Source organism: Amphibalanus amphitrite, unplaced genomic scaffold (genome assembly GCF_019059575.1).
Source record: "Amphibalanus amphitrite isolate SeventyFive unplaced genomic scaffold, NRLGWU_Aamphi_draft 000405F_arrow, whole genome shotgun sequence".
Taxonomy (NCBI): domain Eukaryota; kingdom Metazoa; phylum Arthropoda; class Thecostraca; order Balanomorpha; family Balanidae; genus Amphibalanus; species Amphibalanus amphitrite.
Genome location: NW_024881899.1, coordinates 298,815 through 316,021, shown reverse-complemented (window position 1 = coordinate 316,021; position 17,207 = coordinate 298,815). Strand labels below are relative to the sequence as shown.

The 17,207-nt window shown below is 44.7% G+C and overlaps 1 protein-coding gene across 1 annotated transcript in view; it reads right to left on the bottom strand.

Annotated features, from left to right (window-relative positions):
- The window catches only part of LOC122390689, a 60,677-nt gene extending 52,664 nt beyond the window's left edge, over nucleotides 1–8,013 (bottom strand). Inside the window, exon 1 of the mRNA XM_043383863.1 lies at nucleotides 7,829–8,013. The gene's annotated coding sequence lies outside the window, so the exon portion shown is untranslated. The remainder of the gene's footprint in view (nucleotides 1–7,828) is intronic.
- Nucleotides 8,014–17,207: the final 9,194 nt, after the last annotated feature.

Genomic DNA, 17,207 nt, shown 5'->3' with positions numbered 1-17,207 from the left:
GACCTTGTAGAAAGTGAGGCTTGATAGCCACTTTGCTTATTTTGAGGACTAACAGAAAACGACCCTAATTGCGGCATTGCACTTTACAACGCAATGCTCTGTGTGACGTTGGAAAATTGTGTTGCAGCACATTGTTGAATACGACATTTACATAAACAAGCTATTAAATAGTCAGCTTGACAATGTGCTCCCCTGCCTGTTTGTGCCACTCCCATGTCGAAATGGGCGCAGGCTGCAAAGTGCTCTTTCTACTTATGTCAGCTATCACAGCGTGGCTTGCCCGACCCGGATAAAAGTATATTTTAGGCGCCCTACAGAGCTATTCTTTGCTCTCACAAAGCGATCTTGCTATGCAGCACTCGAACTCTTAACTCAACCATTCAACAGGTCCTGACAAAATCCAGAAATCTTGAACATTACCTGCCATCCAAATGTTTCCCCATCTCCTTCCCCTGTTTGGAATATGCACGTTGTTATTACCATCACCGAGTTGGCAATCATGACATCCGCCACTGAACGCTAGCCATCTGTCATCCGTCACCTGTCAACCGCTACCCCTCACCTGTCAACCGTCATCCGTTGCCCTCACAGTCGGAGCAAGGTTACCCGGAAAGGGTACCCGATTTCCGCCCTCATGGATTGTGCGATCGATTGACGATGACGTCATTCCACAATGCAGTCCGCAGAGCCATAGAGACAGGGGAGGTTTTCAGACGACCGTCGAACTTGATCCGACCTTGACCGTCCACGAAACTAATGTCAGCTCACATAGCTAATAATCGCACATTGACACTTCTGTACAGCAATAAAGAAGGTAGGAACCCGCGAGGTAAGCCATTTGCCAAGTGCGATATCCACTTTAGCGCAGTCTACCAAAATGTACCGATATCTGAAAAGGGATATATTGAACTTGCGGGGTGAGGACTGAAGGGTCGAACCTCGCTAAAGAGCCCAGCGCAGTGACTGATCTCTGTCTCTCTCTCTCTCTCTCTCTCTCTCTCTCTCTCTCTCTCTCTCTCTCTCTCTCTCTCTCTCTCTCTCTCTCTCTCTCTCTCTCTCTCTCTCTCTCTCTCTCTCTCTCTCTCTCTCTCTCTCTCTCTCTCTCTCTCTCTCTCTCTCTCTCTCTCTCTCTCTCTCTCTCTCTCTCTCTCTCCCTCTCTCTCTCTCTCTCTCTCTCTCTCTCTCTCTTCCTCTCTTCCTTCATCACTTTCATTTTTTTCCCCATGATTCGATCTTTACGCGCTCTTTCGATGATTCGATCTTTACGTTGCCGATCTTATCATGACAGTTTGTATAGCTGAAACCACTGCGGTAATACAGGAGCTCGGACATGAGCTAAATAATTCAATAAATCATACAGGATTAAATAATTATTCATGGCGCGACTGGGAACACTGACTGTCAACGTTCTCCAGTTCCACGCTGCATACACTACCGTAAACCGGGGTGAGTTGATATGGGGTGGTGAGTTGATATAAATTGCTCGAAAAATGTTAAAATGTGTGCTGCTCATCCATTTGTAAACCAATTTTTAGTTTTATTTTTCTGTGAAGTGAAGCAACCAATAAGTGATGCATATAGCTGAGAAAGGCATGCATGTGGTGCAGTGCCTTCTTAACACATTACTTTTTTCAAAGTCCTTTTTTTCTGCTGATTTTGGAACTAAGGAAAAGCCCCCACCCTACAGCAAAGACGGTGGATATTCATGAAACAACATGCACTGGGAAAGAAACTACCATCAATTTACTGTTGATCCCAGGTAGTTTTGGGTTTCACCTATAACAACGCTTTTTTATAATTTTAAGAAAAGTGACAAGTGGTGAGTTGATATGCCATCAGGTGGTGAGTTGATATGCATGATAAAAGCTGATACCAGGCTGGTAGGCATGCAAATTAGCATGAAATATGGGTCTGCAGGTAAGACAAAGTCAATTAGACCAACTCTTCTCCTTTTCTTTCCCCACATCATTCCATCAACCCCAAAAGCTTTAGTTTTTTCTGAATGCTTGAGACGAGGCCTGTTAGTATCACTGATGTTAGTTGTCGGACTTTCGTCCCCGTCTTGAGTTGAGATGTTAGTTTCACAACGTTTCAGCCAGTAGCTTCTCCGGTCGTAGTCAAGCCTGCCTCGATAGTGGAGTGGTTACAACCGTGGACCATCACCGGGGAAACCCGAGTTCAATTCCCGCTGACTACAGGAGCTTTCGAACTGTTTGACGCGTACGGCGCAACGCCACCAACATCCAGGTCCTTGAGGGTCAAAGAACACCTGACGAGTGACGACGGCCGGAGAGTAACTGGCCGAAACGTTATGAAACTGAATCTCAACTCAAGACGGGGACGAAGGTCCGACAACTAACATCAGTAACCCCAAAGTTTTTTTTCTGTGGACATGCCTAACATGCAAAAGGCACAGCACAGCTCCCTGTCAAGTCTCAAGATGGCTCCCTACAAGCTACAAAGGAACACTATAGAACACCTATATTACATACAGATTAAAAAAAACTGTTATATTTATTCGTAGTTTCGAAAATGACAGAACTGTCATTTCTGTATGGCTAACAGCGCGGGAATTCTGATCTCGTGAAACTGATTAGTTTTCCTGCTTGGCAGTTGCCAACCGAGAATGAGAGGCAAAATGAAATGGAACAAACAATATAAAGAAATTGACTGGTGTTCCGTGTTTAGCCCTCGCCCGTATTCGTGTTTTGCCAGCGTTTAACGTATGGGGGGGGGGGGGGTCCGTTGGAATCCCATCGTCGTTTGGCCCCTGGTGGAGCTAGAGCTTCGCGGAAAAAAATGAGCGTGTTGCCCGAGACGCGAGGAAGCCAATGATAACCAACTTGGTCATTGGTTAACCTTCCAGGCCAGGTCAATTACCCAGAAGTCGGGAAAATAGGGGGTTATTTGAAGTTCGTAAAGCGAGTTTATTATTTTTTGGCTGTTGCTGATCGCGAATGTCATGTTAGTTTTGCTCACAGATGTCTTCGTACATTTAGGCCAGGTCAGGTCAGGTCAGGTCAACCAGTAGGTGTCCTGCCGGCTATCCATAGGGAGTGTCAAGTGTCAGCTACCACTGACGGTGTCGTAACATGTTACGAAGGCACTAAAACTACTTCATAAATGATCAAATGCATGTTAAATTCGAAATCGGCCCGAAAAAAACTACCCTAGAAACATGTAAAACTCCAAAAAGTGAACCGAGGTCACCAAGGTCAATGACCTGACCTGACCTTCAGGTGACCTTGACAGTTGACAGTTGACACCCAAAATACTGCGTGGGACCAACATCATTTACATGTTTGGACGTTACAATCACAAAAAGACTGGAAATGCGCGGATAATGTGAGCCGACTACGCCAAATCGCGATTCCGGCCAAGCATGGTCTCGAGAATAAGGTCACAAGTCAAAAACCATTTGAGTCAGAGTCATGAAATCTTTAGAACATGTGTAAAATTGATAAACTCGAGAGGTACTGAAAGTTTCGTCGTGATCGGCCGCTTTTTGCGCGAGTTATGTGCGAAAAGCCGAGGTGGTCCGTTCGCCCGCCTATAAGTGCGAGGGTTAATTTTGGCTTTTGATGCCGAATTCTGTTTTATGTCGCTTAGAATACAGTCCGAATTAGATTCGCTTCACTTCACTTCATTAATATTTTGTTGACTACCAGTCAACAAAAGCTCAGAAGTATATGTATTCTTTCATTTCAATCCATTATTTCTGTCAGAGGCATATCAACCTTGACCCGCAACTGACAATGTGTTTTAATTACAAGAAAATACACTTGTAATTCCAAAATATATTGCCAGTTTTGATACCGTTGGCTTGAGGACACGTGACTAGCCAAGTTCAGAATGTTCTAAGTAAAACTAAGTATCATAAAGCGAAAAAATGATGCTGCTAAAATCAAGCCATTTTGATAGCGCTGTGTTGGACATGATTGCGTTTTCATGAATGTGAGGTCTGCTGCCAAACTACTATCATTTTTCTAATGGTTTCTTTCAGGATGTGTTCTCTCATCCTTTTTTTAAACACTGGCATTTTATCAACTCACCTCTGAGCTTCTTTAGCCGAGAAATTTTGAAAAATCCAAAATCATATCAACTCACCCCCTGTGGGGTGGTGAGTTGATATGAACTTTGGCGTTTTAAAAAAGGGGCTTAATATATACATTTTTTATTCATTTTTGCTGATTGCCTCCCCAAGGCATGTGCCATGAAACTGGCACAAAAAGAATTCCGTAAATGAATGTGGCTTTTAACGAAATCTAGAATAACCTCAAAATCCATATCAACTCACCCCGGTTTACGGTACCTACACTTACACTACCTGCATTTGAGGAACGTATGTACCAGAGCGAATTATCATCTCAAACCAGAAGGAAAAGCTGACAGGGGCGTTAATGAGGCATTTGATTATGCCGATAAGATTAAAATTCAGTGATCATATCAGGTGTTTTTCTCGATGGGGTGTATGATTGACGTAGAAATATGACGGTGGATGTAGATAGGGTGACAGGGGAAGATAAAGGCACATGCGACAATATCTTCCATCATGATTCTAAGCCGAAGCTGGAAGAGCAGCGACTATGTAGTTCCGACTCATAAACTGTATGATAGGGAAGGGAAAGCCGGCGGATGAGCGGCACAGGACATTACGACGTGAGAGTTCCGCGTGATGCGGCGTGTAACACCCGACAAACTCACTCAGCGGCAACGTGCTGGAAATACCTGCACAGCTTGCACTTTCCTGGCCACAGGAAACCCAGTGTGAAGCGTCCCAAAGCGTTGATCGCGATGAAAGGAATGCTCGGTGAGTCTCGAACCCCAGGGTAGTGTGTTTGTGACACTGGATGACAGGCACTGGCCTATCCATCATATCTGATGACCCTCTTCACCGAATCGGAGCCAGTGTTTACCTGACCGCAGGAGAAGATGGAGCCATCAGCGACAAAATCAGCCCGGCCGCCTGCCCCAGTCCCCGCTGCCCCACCTCTCCCGCCCTCAGTCCGGTGCGGTGTCCCCTTCCCTGCTCTGCCCCGTCAACATACCCATTACGGGCTGGTAACAAATGGATCGCCTTTCACTCTCACTCTCCGTGTCCGGCGCTAACGGGTCCAGTAAACACCACCACACCTGGGGGCCTCTCGCGGGCAATTAACACGCCCCCGACTCCTACTCGCCCTGTTCAGGGACACGGCCGGACAGACTCTCCCGCCTGTGCCGCGCGGTCTACTTTGAACCGCTCGAGACGGAGGTGGGAGGGTCTGGAGCCCGGGGGCACAATCGACGGTCGCACCGATCAGAATCGTGAAGTCAGTGGCCTCCCGCATGGAATGTGTGTCCGGTCAATTTGGGAATAACACGGCGACGGATGAAAAGCGACAACGGTGCTGAGCAATGCTATTACTTTTGGCACGGCTGACCGGCTCGGCCGTGGGCCAGTCCACGACACAGTAGAGCCAGGCCACGCCGGTCGATCGACCAAAATCAGCGGATAACGAGCTAACGGAGGGAAAGGAGAGACGTGGGGGAGCTGCACAGCTTCTGTGAAAGCTGCACAATTTTGGACAAAGGCGACATCAATTGGAAATGGACTTATAATGGGCATGGTATGGCATGGCATAGCCAATAGGCAAGAAAATAGCATTGACTGACTCACCTAAATTAAAAGATGTGCCTAAATGAGCTATGAACGTAAAACTGTGTATCTACCTTCTGTGAATAATTATCTTACTGTAAATAAAATAAACACCAAATCGTAGGATGCTTAGGAGTTCAAGTGGGCCTATATTTTCAGTCATTTCTGATCAGTTGGATGAAGAGACTCGCACGGATTCGATTGCTGATTAGAAAACGTTCCCCAGAAAAATGAATAAAATCGACGCATTTCGCATTAGGAATGCGAGTAATGCGAGTGCCGTTTAGTAATTTAGAAAATCGCCCGGAGAAAGCTGAATGCATAGTCACATAGGCATCTGTTTGGATGATAACAAAGATGGCTGTCTGGTGTCACTTCACAAATACATAGATGCCTGTCAATGAACAATGGCCCTATCTTATCAGCAACCAGTCAGTAAATATGACCAATGCGATTTATCTTAGTCAATAAGTTTTAGCTATCGACACAGGTGAAAGTGTTTTTATTTTCATCAAGTTTCACTTCGCCATGAATACAAAATGACAAAATATTATATTTATTTCACTCATGAAATTTCTTTGACCAAAAGGTTCGGCGGTGTCTAGGTAGTTCGTTTCCTTGCGGTTTTTCCTCTTGCATGCGAACAAAAACTACACCGTAAAATGTGTGTTATTTACCGACTTATTGTATTGCGATTTTTCGCTTGTAATTAGCTTTTTGGTACGTTTAGTTGCCTATCTTTTATAAGTTTTCCCACATGTGTAATAACTAGTGATTGACGTTATTTTGCCATATTCGCACAATTTTGACACTCAACTCAGCTAGCCTGTCCCGTAGCTCAGTTGAGCGCTGGACTCCCGTTGGTGAGAGCCCGGGTTCGAGTCGATCCGGTGCTCGATATTTGAGACTCCTGACGGTTGGTTGGTGGGAGCAGCCGCAGCCAGTTGAAGTCAGTTGAGTGGGACAGACCGTGTCAACGGTTTTGAATGGCACGTTAAACTTTGCCATCAGTAAATTCTCCCGTTGCCCGGAATTGCGCTATCGGACGGTAGGGGTCGGGGTGTACGCAACAAGCTCTGCTTAGCGTAGTGGCTCTGTCAATTCGTCCATTCAAACGTTCAAGCTGAATTGATAAAAAGCTTCGATCCATATTTGCTGCACAATGAATATTCTATACATGTTTGCGTTCTTTGATGACAGCACCTACCTAAGCAAAGGGAAGTCGGATCTCTCTATCTTCAAACGTCCCAGGTGTTAGTGGCCTATGCTGCGCTCAGATTTAGTGCTACCCATTTTTCAGCGTTGCAGTCTCTCGGTGGATGCTTTTGCTTTTAGAGTTCGTATGCTTTTGGAAGAATGCACTGTGTTTTGCTGTCTGCACTGTCGATATGCTGATTGACGGTATTACACTGAGATTGCGCAACGCTGCTTTACGTGACTTTATCATGTTCTACATAATGTAACAGGACATGGTACAGACAATCACAAGAGCAGATTTGGCAACTAATTATTAGTTTACTGCTTGGCTAAGTTCGTTGTTGTTTGCACCGTCGCCGTCCGAGTGCCCGCTGGCAGGTTGATGAGACTGATAACAAGAACAGTGCCGTGACATAACCTGATTAACGTAAACGTGCAAACTAGACACAAACCCAACCATGCAGCGTCACACGTTTAGAGGCACATATGACCTTGTCTTGCACATAGGTACAAGGGGTACAAGTTAGGTGTGGGTGCTTTCCCATTATCTTGTGCTCAAAACAATCAAAGCATGTGCTATGTAGATTATCCTTTCATCCAGCGTTTGCACGGCTTGATGACTGAGGTATGTTTTTAATGCTTGTTTAGAGTAGGTACTTATTTCTCCACGACAAGCTCGGATAAAGTTATGGGAATTTGTTATGTAAATATACCCGCATTACTATCGTTAAATTATATATCTGAATATAATGTGTGAATATATGATGTTGTAAATCGATGAATAGGTACAGCGGTATGCTTGATATCCTTTTTTTGTGAACGATAAAGCTATGACAACGCAACGAGCAAATGCCTCCTTTATCTTCAGGATGCCCGATAATGCCATTGCCTACCGACAATGTTAATGATCTCACAGGAACTTATCGCAGACGTTTTGAATTTATGCTGTAGCAGCCCACGAGGAATATTACTTCACCGGGTCACACGCCTCACCTGGTTCCCTGTTCTACAACGGTCTCTTGTCCTCAGAACACACACTCGGCGACTCAGTCCGACGTCTCGTCCGTCCTTTGTACACCAGTCTCCCACGTGTGTGCCGGCTCTGCGCTCTGACTGGTCGGAGCCACCCACCTCACAGCACGCGCTGCACCGACTGACGCTGGCTGCCACCGCTCCCACCACCGCCGCCGCCGCCGCCGCGCCGCCAGCCCGCCGCAGTGGGTCAGGGGACCGAGCGGAAGCACCCTTCCGCCCAGCTGCCCGATCGGACGATCCCCTGCCGTTCCCCTTCGGTCACCAGCTGAGACTCTCCCTTTCTCCGGGAGTCATGGCTGAAGTGAATGAAGATGACCGGCCGCCTTTATGACCGGTAGGCTTGAACTGAAATTATTCCTACAAAACAGAGATAATTTATTTTTTACTCGTAGCCGAAATACGAGCTTCATTCGATAAGAGCCGTATTCGTTACGATTTTCGGCCGTTACGAACGTTATCCCGCAATACGATCGGCGAGTTTTGTTTTGTCCGGATCCTAAAAATAAGCATTGGCGCCCGAAGTCCCGTAGCTCAGTCGGTAGAGTGTTGGACTCCGCGTGGCGAGAGCACGCACGCATTCCCGGTTATAACAGTCCGGGTTCGAAGCGCGACGGGTGCTTGACGTTTATGAACCTCCTGACAGGTATGGTTGCGGTTGGTGGCAGGCCGTAGCCCGGCGAAGTCAGTGAGGGGACCGGCCGTGCGCGGCTATGTGCACACGTTCAACTTTGGACTCCAAATTCTGCCATATGAACCGGAATTGCGCGATCGGAGGGTAGAGGGAAGGGCCAACGCAACAAGCTTCGCTTAGCGGTATCCCTGTCGTTGTGAATCCTTCCAAGCAATAGGTTCGGACTAAATTTATAAAAAAAGTTAAAGCATTTAGGGACAAATTCGGAGTTGAAGGGCAAGGAACGCAGACTTTTCGAAAAACCGGAATATATATGATAGAACACATGCTTATGACTTACCTACTCTAGCAAGTTTTAGCCAGATATCTTCAAAAATAGCCAAGTTTTACGCTAGCAAAAATTTCACAATTTTAAATTTTTAAAGTCAATTTTCAGTACGAATTTGACATCGTACACCAATATGAATAGCACCATCGTGTTTCTGAGCTAAAACTGCATCCGATAGACATGTTTTTGTTGAACAATTTCAACTTTAAAATTTGACCTTTTTTACATGGAAGTGGCCTGAACCTCTTCGCCTGAGCCCTGACCTAAGCTAAATTCAAAATGACCTTAAATGACATAAACGACATCAATTCGAAATCTATGGCCTAAATGGACCATAAAACATGTGGCACGTGACCGACTTATGATATAAGATTTCCATGACCTGTGATGACCTGACGGCTGACCCTGACCAGTGACCTGAAAATCAAACTTCAAAGTACAAGTTTGGTACATCTAAAGCATCTGTTCACGAGTGAGTAAACCAAAAATCAGCCTGATCTGACTTGTAAGACGGCAGCCAGAGCCCAAAATGTGAACAAGCCAAACATCGATAGTTCTTACTTTGACTTGACCTGTGACATCATCGGTGACCTCGAGGTCAATGAAATTAGGTTTCGCTCGACAGTTTTTCCGGGGCTATCAGATACCGTTTGAATATCGACGATCGGCCCAGTAGTTTCGGAGTTAGGAGGGGTGCTATGAATAGCCCCCCCCCCCACACACACACACCCAGTAGGGCTAAGCAAATACACGGTTAACCCGCGCCCCACTGGGGGGGGGGGCTATTTATAGCCCCCCTCCCGTTTTTCTGCAATAACTTCCAAACCGCTTGACGTATCGACGCCAAACTTTCAACACCTTCGGCTGCATCAATTTGACACCTTGTGTCAAAATTTGAACTTCGTACGTACCATAGGTCGGCCGGAAATGACGTCAGAGTGACGTCATGTTCGGCCGATTTCGACGCAAAACATTGAACCACGGCAATCGCTCCCAAGAGCTCAGTTTTTAAGCTAGATCCAATTTCTTTGCATGAGCTGACTCAGAATAGACTGCGCTATCAAACTGCTATCTCGGATTTTCGAAATTTTGAAAATTTCGAAAATTTTATATAATAAAATTCAAAATTTATATTTTTACATTTTTTTCAAAAACTTTTTGACTTTTCGAAAAAACCAGAATATATGTGATAGAACGCATTATTATGACTAACTCTACCAAGTTTTAGCTAAATATCTTCAAAAATGGCCAAGTTATACGCATTATTGCAAAAAATTAACAATTATTAGTTTTTCAAATCAATTTTTATCACGAATTTGACATCGTACGCCAATATAAATAGCACCATCGTGTTCCTGAGCTCAAACTGCATCCAATAGACACATTTTTTGTTGAAAAATTATAACTTCAAAATTTGACCTTTTTTGACCTGAAAGTGACCTGACCTAAATTAAAAAAAAAAATTTGACTCAATTTTTGCTATTGCTAAATTTGCTAAATTTGCTAAATTTGACTCAAAATGACCTGGAATGACACAGACGACATCAAATTCGAAATCTTTGGCCTAAATGGACCATAAAACATGTGTCACGTGACCGACGGATGATATAATATTTTCGTGACCTGTGATGACCTGACCTTGACCTGAAAATCAAAGTACAAGTTTGGTACCCTAAGAGTATCTAGAGCATCTGTTCACGAGTGTGTGAACCAAAAATGAGCCTGATCTGACTTGTAAGACGGCGGCCAGAGCCCAAAAAGTGAAGAAGCCAAAATGCTAATAATTTTTACTTTGACCTGACCTGTGACGTCATCGGTGACCTCGAGGTCAATGACTTTAGGTTTCGCTCGACAGTTTTTCCGGGGCTATCAGACGCCGTTTGAATTTTGACGATCGGCCCAGTAGTTTCGGAGTTAGGAGGGGGGGCTATGAATAGCCCCCCCCCCCCCCAGTAGGGCGTGTTATACGCAGACCCCAGTGGGGCGCGGGTTAAAATTGTAAAATGACCGTAAGGGGGTCAAAAAAGAAATGTAGCGAGGGCACCGTGAGAACATTAAAAGGGCGCCATTTTCCTAGAAGGGCGCCGAGTGAAAGGAAACGCTAAATGGTTCAGGCCGGCACTGGGAAGCCAGTAGGGTGCCAACTGCCAAACGGTCAGCCAGCGCTAAGTTGGTGGGGACGTAGGGGCGTCAGAGGTTATGAAGGCGCCATGAGACCATTATTATTATTTTATTATTACCTCGTGTATTTCCTCTATGAAACGTGTATTTCCTTCCGACCATGAAAAGGGCGCCATTCTCCTAGAAGGGTGCCGAGTGATTGAAAACGTTATATGGTCCAGGGGCGCGGAGAGGTCAGAAGAGCGCCGAACAGTCAGTAGCAAGGCCATATAACCGTCAGTAGCGCTAAGTTGGTGGAGACGTAGGGGCGCCGGATGGTTACGAGGGTGTCGGGTGACGTGAGACCGTGAAAAGGGCGCCATTCTCCCAGGGGCGTCGACACCGGTCCGACTTTTCCGACTAGTCGGACCACTTTTTCGACTAGGCGGTGCCCTGCTGTGGCTCGCGGGGGCCCCTGCTGCAGACCGCGGGGGCCCTACTGCGGCTCGGGGGCCCTGCTAGAGACCGCGGGGGCCCTGCTGCGCCTCTGAGGCCCTGCTAGACACCGCGGGGCCCTGCTGCGGCCCGCGGGGTCCCCTTCTGCGGCCGCGGGGGGCCCCTGTTGGGGCTCTCGGGGGCCCTGCTGCGGCAACGGGGGCCCCTGCTGCGGCAACGGGGGCCCCGCTGCGGCTCGCGGTGGCCCTGCTGCGGCCACGGGGGCCCCTGCCAGGGGACCCTGCTGCGGCCACGGGGGCCCCTGGGGGCCTCCACCGGTGGGGCCCCCCGAGAAAAAGTCGGACCAGTTTTCCTTACGCGTCGACGCCCCTGCATTCTTCTATAAAGGCGCTGAGTGATTAAAAACGATATATTATTCAGGAACGCGAGACGGTCGGGAGGACGCCGTTAGAGCGTGCGAAGGGAGGAGTGCTCTTGAAAGGAAACTTGACTTGGTCACTTGTGGGTGTATTTTTATTATTGTGGGGGCATAATTCCATAATTTAGGATTGTGGACGCATCTGCTTGCTGATTCTGCTCCCACAAAGGGATATAAAAATCCCTGCGGATCTAATATGTTCGAGAGGTCTCATGCCTCGTGGCTCGTATATCCAGGTCGGATGGGTCAAACACGCCAATTAAACGCTCGATATTGCAACTACGACTCAAGGCCATATCAAGGCGGCCATATATGCAACCAAGGCTATGTAAACCAAGACACCTATAAGAAACCAAGAAACATGTACCTAAACCAGGTAGAAGTTAGAACCTTAGAACCTTAGAACGCCGCGCTCCCAACGAAAAAATGGGCAAACAAATGAATTTAGTAGCCGCGACTCTGAGGGCCAAACAAACTCGGGTTGCCGTGGACGTGGTAACGGGACAAATTTGGCATGAGGGCGCATCTAATAACTTATTTTTGTGCGAATTGTTTCAGAAAGAAGCTAAAAGACTTGTAACTACCAAGACAATAGGTAACTACTCTTACAAGCTTGCAACTACTCGTTCCTGTATGCGCATTTGAACTGCGCATGCTTGCGTGAAGTGCATTTGAACACAATAACAAGCCACGTTTGCCTCAATCATATATTTGTTATTGAAAGTGTGCGCCACTTTTAGTTGCTTTTAGGCGGCTCTCTGTGGTGTGTGCATATTTACGTCTGGACAACGAGTTGCGGGGAAAAGTGCTGATTGTATTGCAGTTTTAGGAGTCGGTGATTAGGCTGGATTTTTGGGTTACTTTTTCGTTCCGATTCATGTATTTCATAGTGTTTGGCTTTTGAATATTTTAGTTCTTTCAGATAAATATTACTTGCCTTACAACTTTTGTAAAAACGTTTCATTTTTTATAAGCCGACGTTCAGAGTCCTAAAAATACATCAGCACTACAATCATTGTAAACAAACAAATGGAGCACCACTTGGCTCTGTTCCAAGGCCATTTTTTAGTTTATCTGTTGGTTTTCTTGCTCTTGTACGTCGTTTTGTTGGACGTTTTGAATCCCTGAAGATTGACTTATATCATATTTAAGAAGCATGTTGACTGAAAACAAATCAAAATTGTGTTTCTTTAATGTAAAAAACTGAAGTTTTACCGAAAACAATCTTAAGTATCCAGGAGGCTGACAGAGCTCCTGACTCCTGAGCAATATCAATATCAAGTTGAACAAGTTATGAAATTTTGGTTGATAAACGCAAGTTGATCGGGCTCATATATCAGCAGGAAAAAGTAAAATTAAAAGAGCTTATTGTCCAAAAACAAGCTATAGTATTGCAGACCTTGGAGCAATACTGAAGAGCACGCTGAGCAGGATCATGCCAGAAAATGTTGACTGATGAGCGCATATTGATGTATTGGTATGAATATTGAATGATAACTTACAACAGCAAGATAAATTAGTGCTAACTATCAAGTTTAAATCTAGAATGAATGGACTTGGGCAGTTTTACTATGCTTAGATGCTATGCAGATTGTAATGTGCCAGTGCATCAGTATACTCAGTGTCTGGCAAATGAAACATGCGATCATTCCATTGCTACTGGAGGAGAAAGCTTGGATCACTAAATCCACTTTATGTTGATTTTGATGTTAATCATCATCACTGTATTTCTTGAAAAAAGGATTGTAGTAAAGGATTGTCAAAGAAGGATTGTCAATGTGACAATCCATGCAACGAGGTGATCATATTATGTGTTCATAGTCATTCGTGATAGTCATTATTGGTCCAATATACAATGGCAAAGCTCTCAGTCTCAGCGTTTCTTCCTGTGGATGGCTAGCAGTGACTCAGAGCTTAGAAGTATTAGTTTTCTTTACAGGGCTGGGATAAAAAGTACTGAGGGTAATCTTCCACCAAGGAACTCTACTTTGACGTGGTATGAGATGTAGGCACAAGTAGGTAGGTGCTCAGTTCCTATAGTCAGTATAGTTGTGTATGTTTAGTTGGGTTAGCTGAGATTAGATTGCTAGTTTTTAATTTGCCAAATGTCCATAAAAATGTGACCTGAGCAATGAGCATACCTGAACCTGACTAACCTGACAGCTGACCTAACCTCAATCATCACACATATTAGCAGCCTACCCAAGACCTGCATGGCAGTAGCACCCAGTTATAGGTAGGTACTCACCCTAACTCAATCTTACCTGCTAACCTTCAACTTGCCAAAAGTTAGACTTATAGCTCACATTGCCAAGCTGCATCCAGAGAAACAGTCAACTGAGGAACTGGCTCATTGGGTGGCTGGTGTGAGTCTGTGCATTTAAAGTGTTTCTTCTCTGAAGCTGCTCTGCACTGCTGTATGTCATGTTAGATGCTCAAAAAATGTGGGAAATGATTACTAAGCTACTTTAGTGCTTTGTTAATGCTCGAGACATGAACAAGTACAGATCCTGCAGGGTTCAGCTATGAGTTAGGTACTGAGTATGTTATGTGAATGTGCTGTTCCCTGTTTGACCGTAAGTATACAAACAAGCACAGGGTCACAGTTATATTCAATCTCCACATAAACATACAACAAAAACAGCCATATAGCCTAACTCCGAACACACCACAGATAACTTAAGCCTTTGTAGGCACAAAAATGTTTTGATTAACAGGACAGGTTTACAATATATCCTCTGTCCTTGGGGGATCTTGCTGCCAAGTTGAGGTATGATGACTGAACTTCAGGATTGATCAACCTTTTCTTAGCCACTGCTTATATACGAGAAAGACCAAATGCTTGTTTGTTTTGATTTACAGGACATGTATACAATATATCCTCTGTCCTTGGGGAATCTTGCTGCCAAGTTGAGGTACGATGACTGAACTTCAGGATTGATCAACCTTTTCTTAGCCACTGCTTATAAACGAGAAAGACCAAATTGAAATGCTTGTTTGTAAACTGCGTTGAAAATTTAATGATCCACCTTCAATTCTGACATGAAGGCACAAATGAAATGGTTCCCTCTCCTTTTGGAATACACAAAGCAAAATATTTAATAAATTTTAGTGGATGGACAAGAGCAATTAGCATATCTTTCCATCAAGTTAACTTCTGGCACTGTTGATGAATTACACTGACGCTTATTCGCTTCATATTTTGTAACAAACGCGCTAAAACTGCAACATAACAGCACTATATGCTTCTTGACAAAATGCAATAGTATTAAAAATTTAGCCCTGATTGCATTCATTCTTGGTGACAACGTAATTACAAAATATTTTGTATCAACTATTAAATTCCGGCCGAAAACAGTGCACGGTTTAAAAAAGAATCATTCCAATGACGGTCCATTCTTGCGGTCCTGAAATCGCCACTATTTCCGGCCTCTCCAACGCAACTCGTTGTCCAGACGTAAATATGCGTGGTGTGTGGGGTGCGGGCAGGGGGGTTCGCTCCCGTGCCTTCAGCATTACGAAAAATGGCAACAACCCGTGAGCAGCATCAGCGCTCACGCACATGTTCAAAGAAAACAACGTGTAATGGACTGCTAACGACGGCCCTCTCCACCAATCAGCGTTCGGCATCTCGAGCGCTGATTGGCTGGTAGCAAACGCGTCATATGTGGGTCTCATTTTTTGCTATCGGTGAATGCGTTATTTAATACACAGTGGCCTATGGAGAATGGCACGCGGAATTGAAGGTCAGTGTTTTATTGCTTCGTACATGCGAATGGAGGCATTTGAGCGGCATTTGACACCATTTTCGAAATCTACAGTGAATTTCTGATCGACTCATGTATATATTTTTATTAATATGACAGTATTAGTGCTACATAGTCGGTGTTTTATGTTGGTGTTGTTTCTCTCGACCTTTGTCTTGGACTTTATTCATATCTTTTCTCGAAAATGCTTGCCATAACCAGGTCTAAACTATATCTGTATAAAGGGAATATGTGTTGAATATGAGGATAAAGTAGTAATGACCATTCTGCCTATCAAACTGCCAGAAGGTGTGCTTGTAAGGTGATTGAAACTGCAGTACGGGTTGCAGATGTGGGTTTGACATTAGCATTGTTGTTGTAACCCCACTTGCTCTAATAAAATGGCAACATGGGGTTATGTACACACTATTGCACAGCCTGGTATCAAGCTGGTTGATATGTGGAGGATAATGAAAGCATAAAAACCTTTCTTAAGTGAATAGGAGCGTTGCGTCTTGTGACTTATGTCAAGTCATTTTAAATCAAATGATTGTGATTGTAACTTTTACTTCAATTATTATTGCGAGTTTTGACCTTTTTAATCATCAAGTTTTATGTGTACCAATGTCATATCTCTGTGAAATGTCTGTGCGGCTTTGTGCAGTGTGAGTGTCTTGAAACAAACCAATTTATTTTGTACCTTTTTGTAGTGTACTTCAACAAATGTATGTCAAAGGACAAAAATGTCATGTCTATTATCATTGACACTACTACAGCTAACTTTGCCTGTATTCCTATCTTTCAGAGGCATTCAATTCAATCTGTTTTCCAGTGCAGTACCCAGGAGGCTGCAACTGAAACTCGCACAAAGGCAATCAAGTGTCACTTGATCAGCCTACAGCAACAGCCCATCTGTAATCAAGATATGGATGAAGTGGCATAGAAGAGCAACCAGTTCAAACATGAAAAGATGTATTTTGTTTTGGACTATTTCTTAGCATGACAGAACAGCACACTTGCTGCTTTTTATGTTTGCCCTGTGTGCAGTTCTGAATAATTTTAACTATGAAATGCTTTTGCCAACTCTTCTCTTTACATAAGCTTCCTTTGTCATGCATGATGTAGGCATATTTCCCCTGGCACTTTGCAAGCTTTTGTTATGGACATTGGTGCTACCTATATTAGATGATGCTTCAGATGTGTCCAGTAGTTGATGAAGGGAGAAGAGGAGTAGGACAGCTGATAGCCATTACCAAAAATATGTGCTTGTCTGCACTTCGGGCTGTTCCATCATATGCAACCTCTATTTACTTCCTTGAGTTGAAAACACCTCATCTTTTGTTTCTTTCCTGTGTGGCCATTGTTTCCGTGGTGCTATAAACGTCAAGTTTGAAGTTGGTATCCAAGTGAGGAAAATGTGCATCATTTCAGTCCGTCTTGAATCATTCGTCTTGAATTATATCCCTAACTGACATCCTGTTATTTGTCCTGCAATGTCTGTGCCTGTGTCCGCCCTTACCTCCGGCTCCAGCCTCCAACCAGCCCTGCTGAGCTCTGTCGCCGGCGCGGTGTCGCAACGTGCTGTTTCTCCACTCCAGCCGACAGCTGCTAGGAATCGTCCTGTGCCATGCGCCATGCGACACAGCAATTGTAAGCTG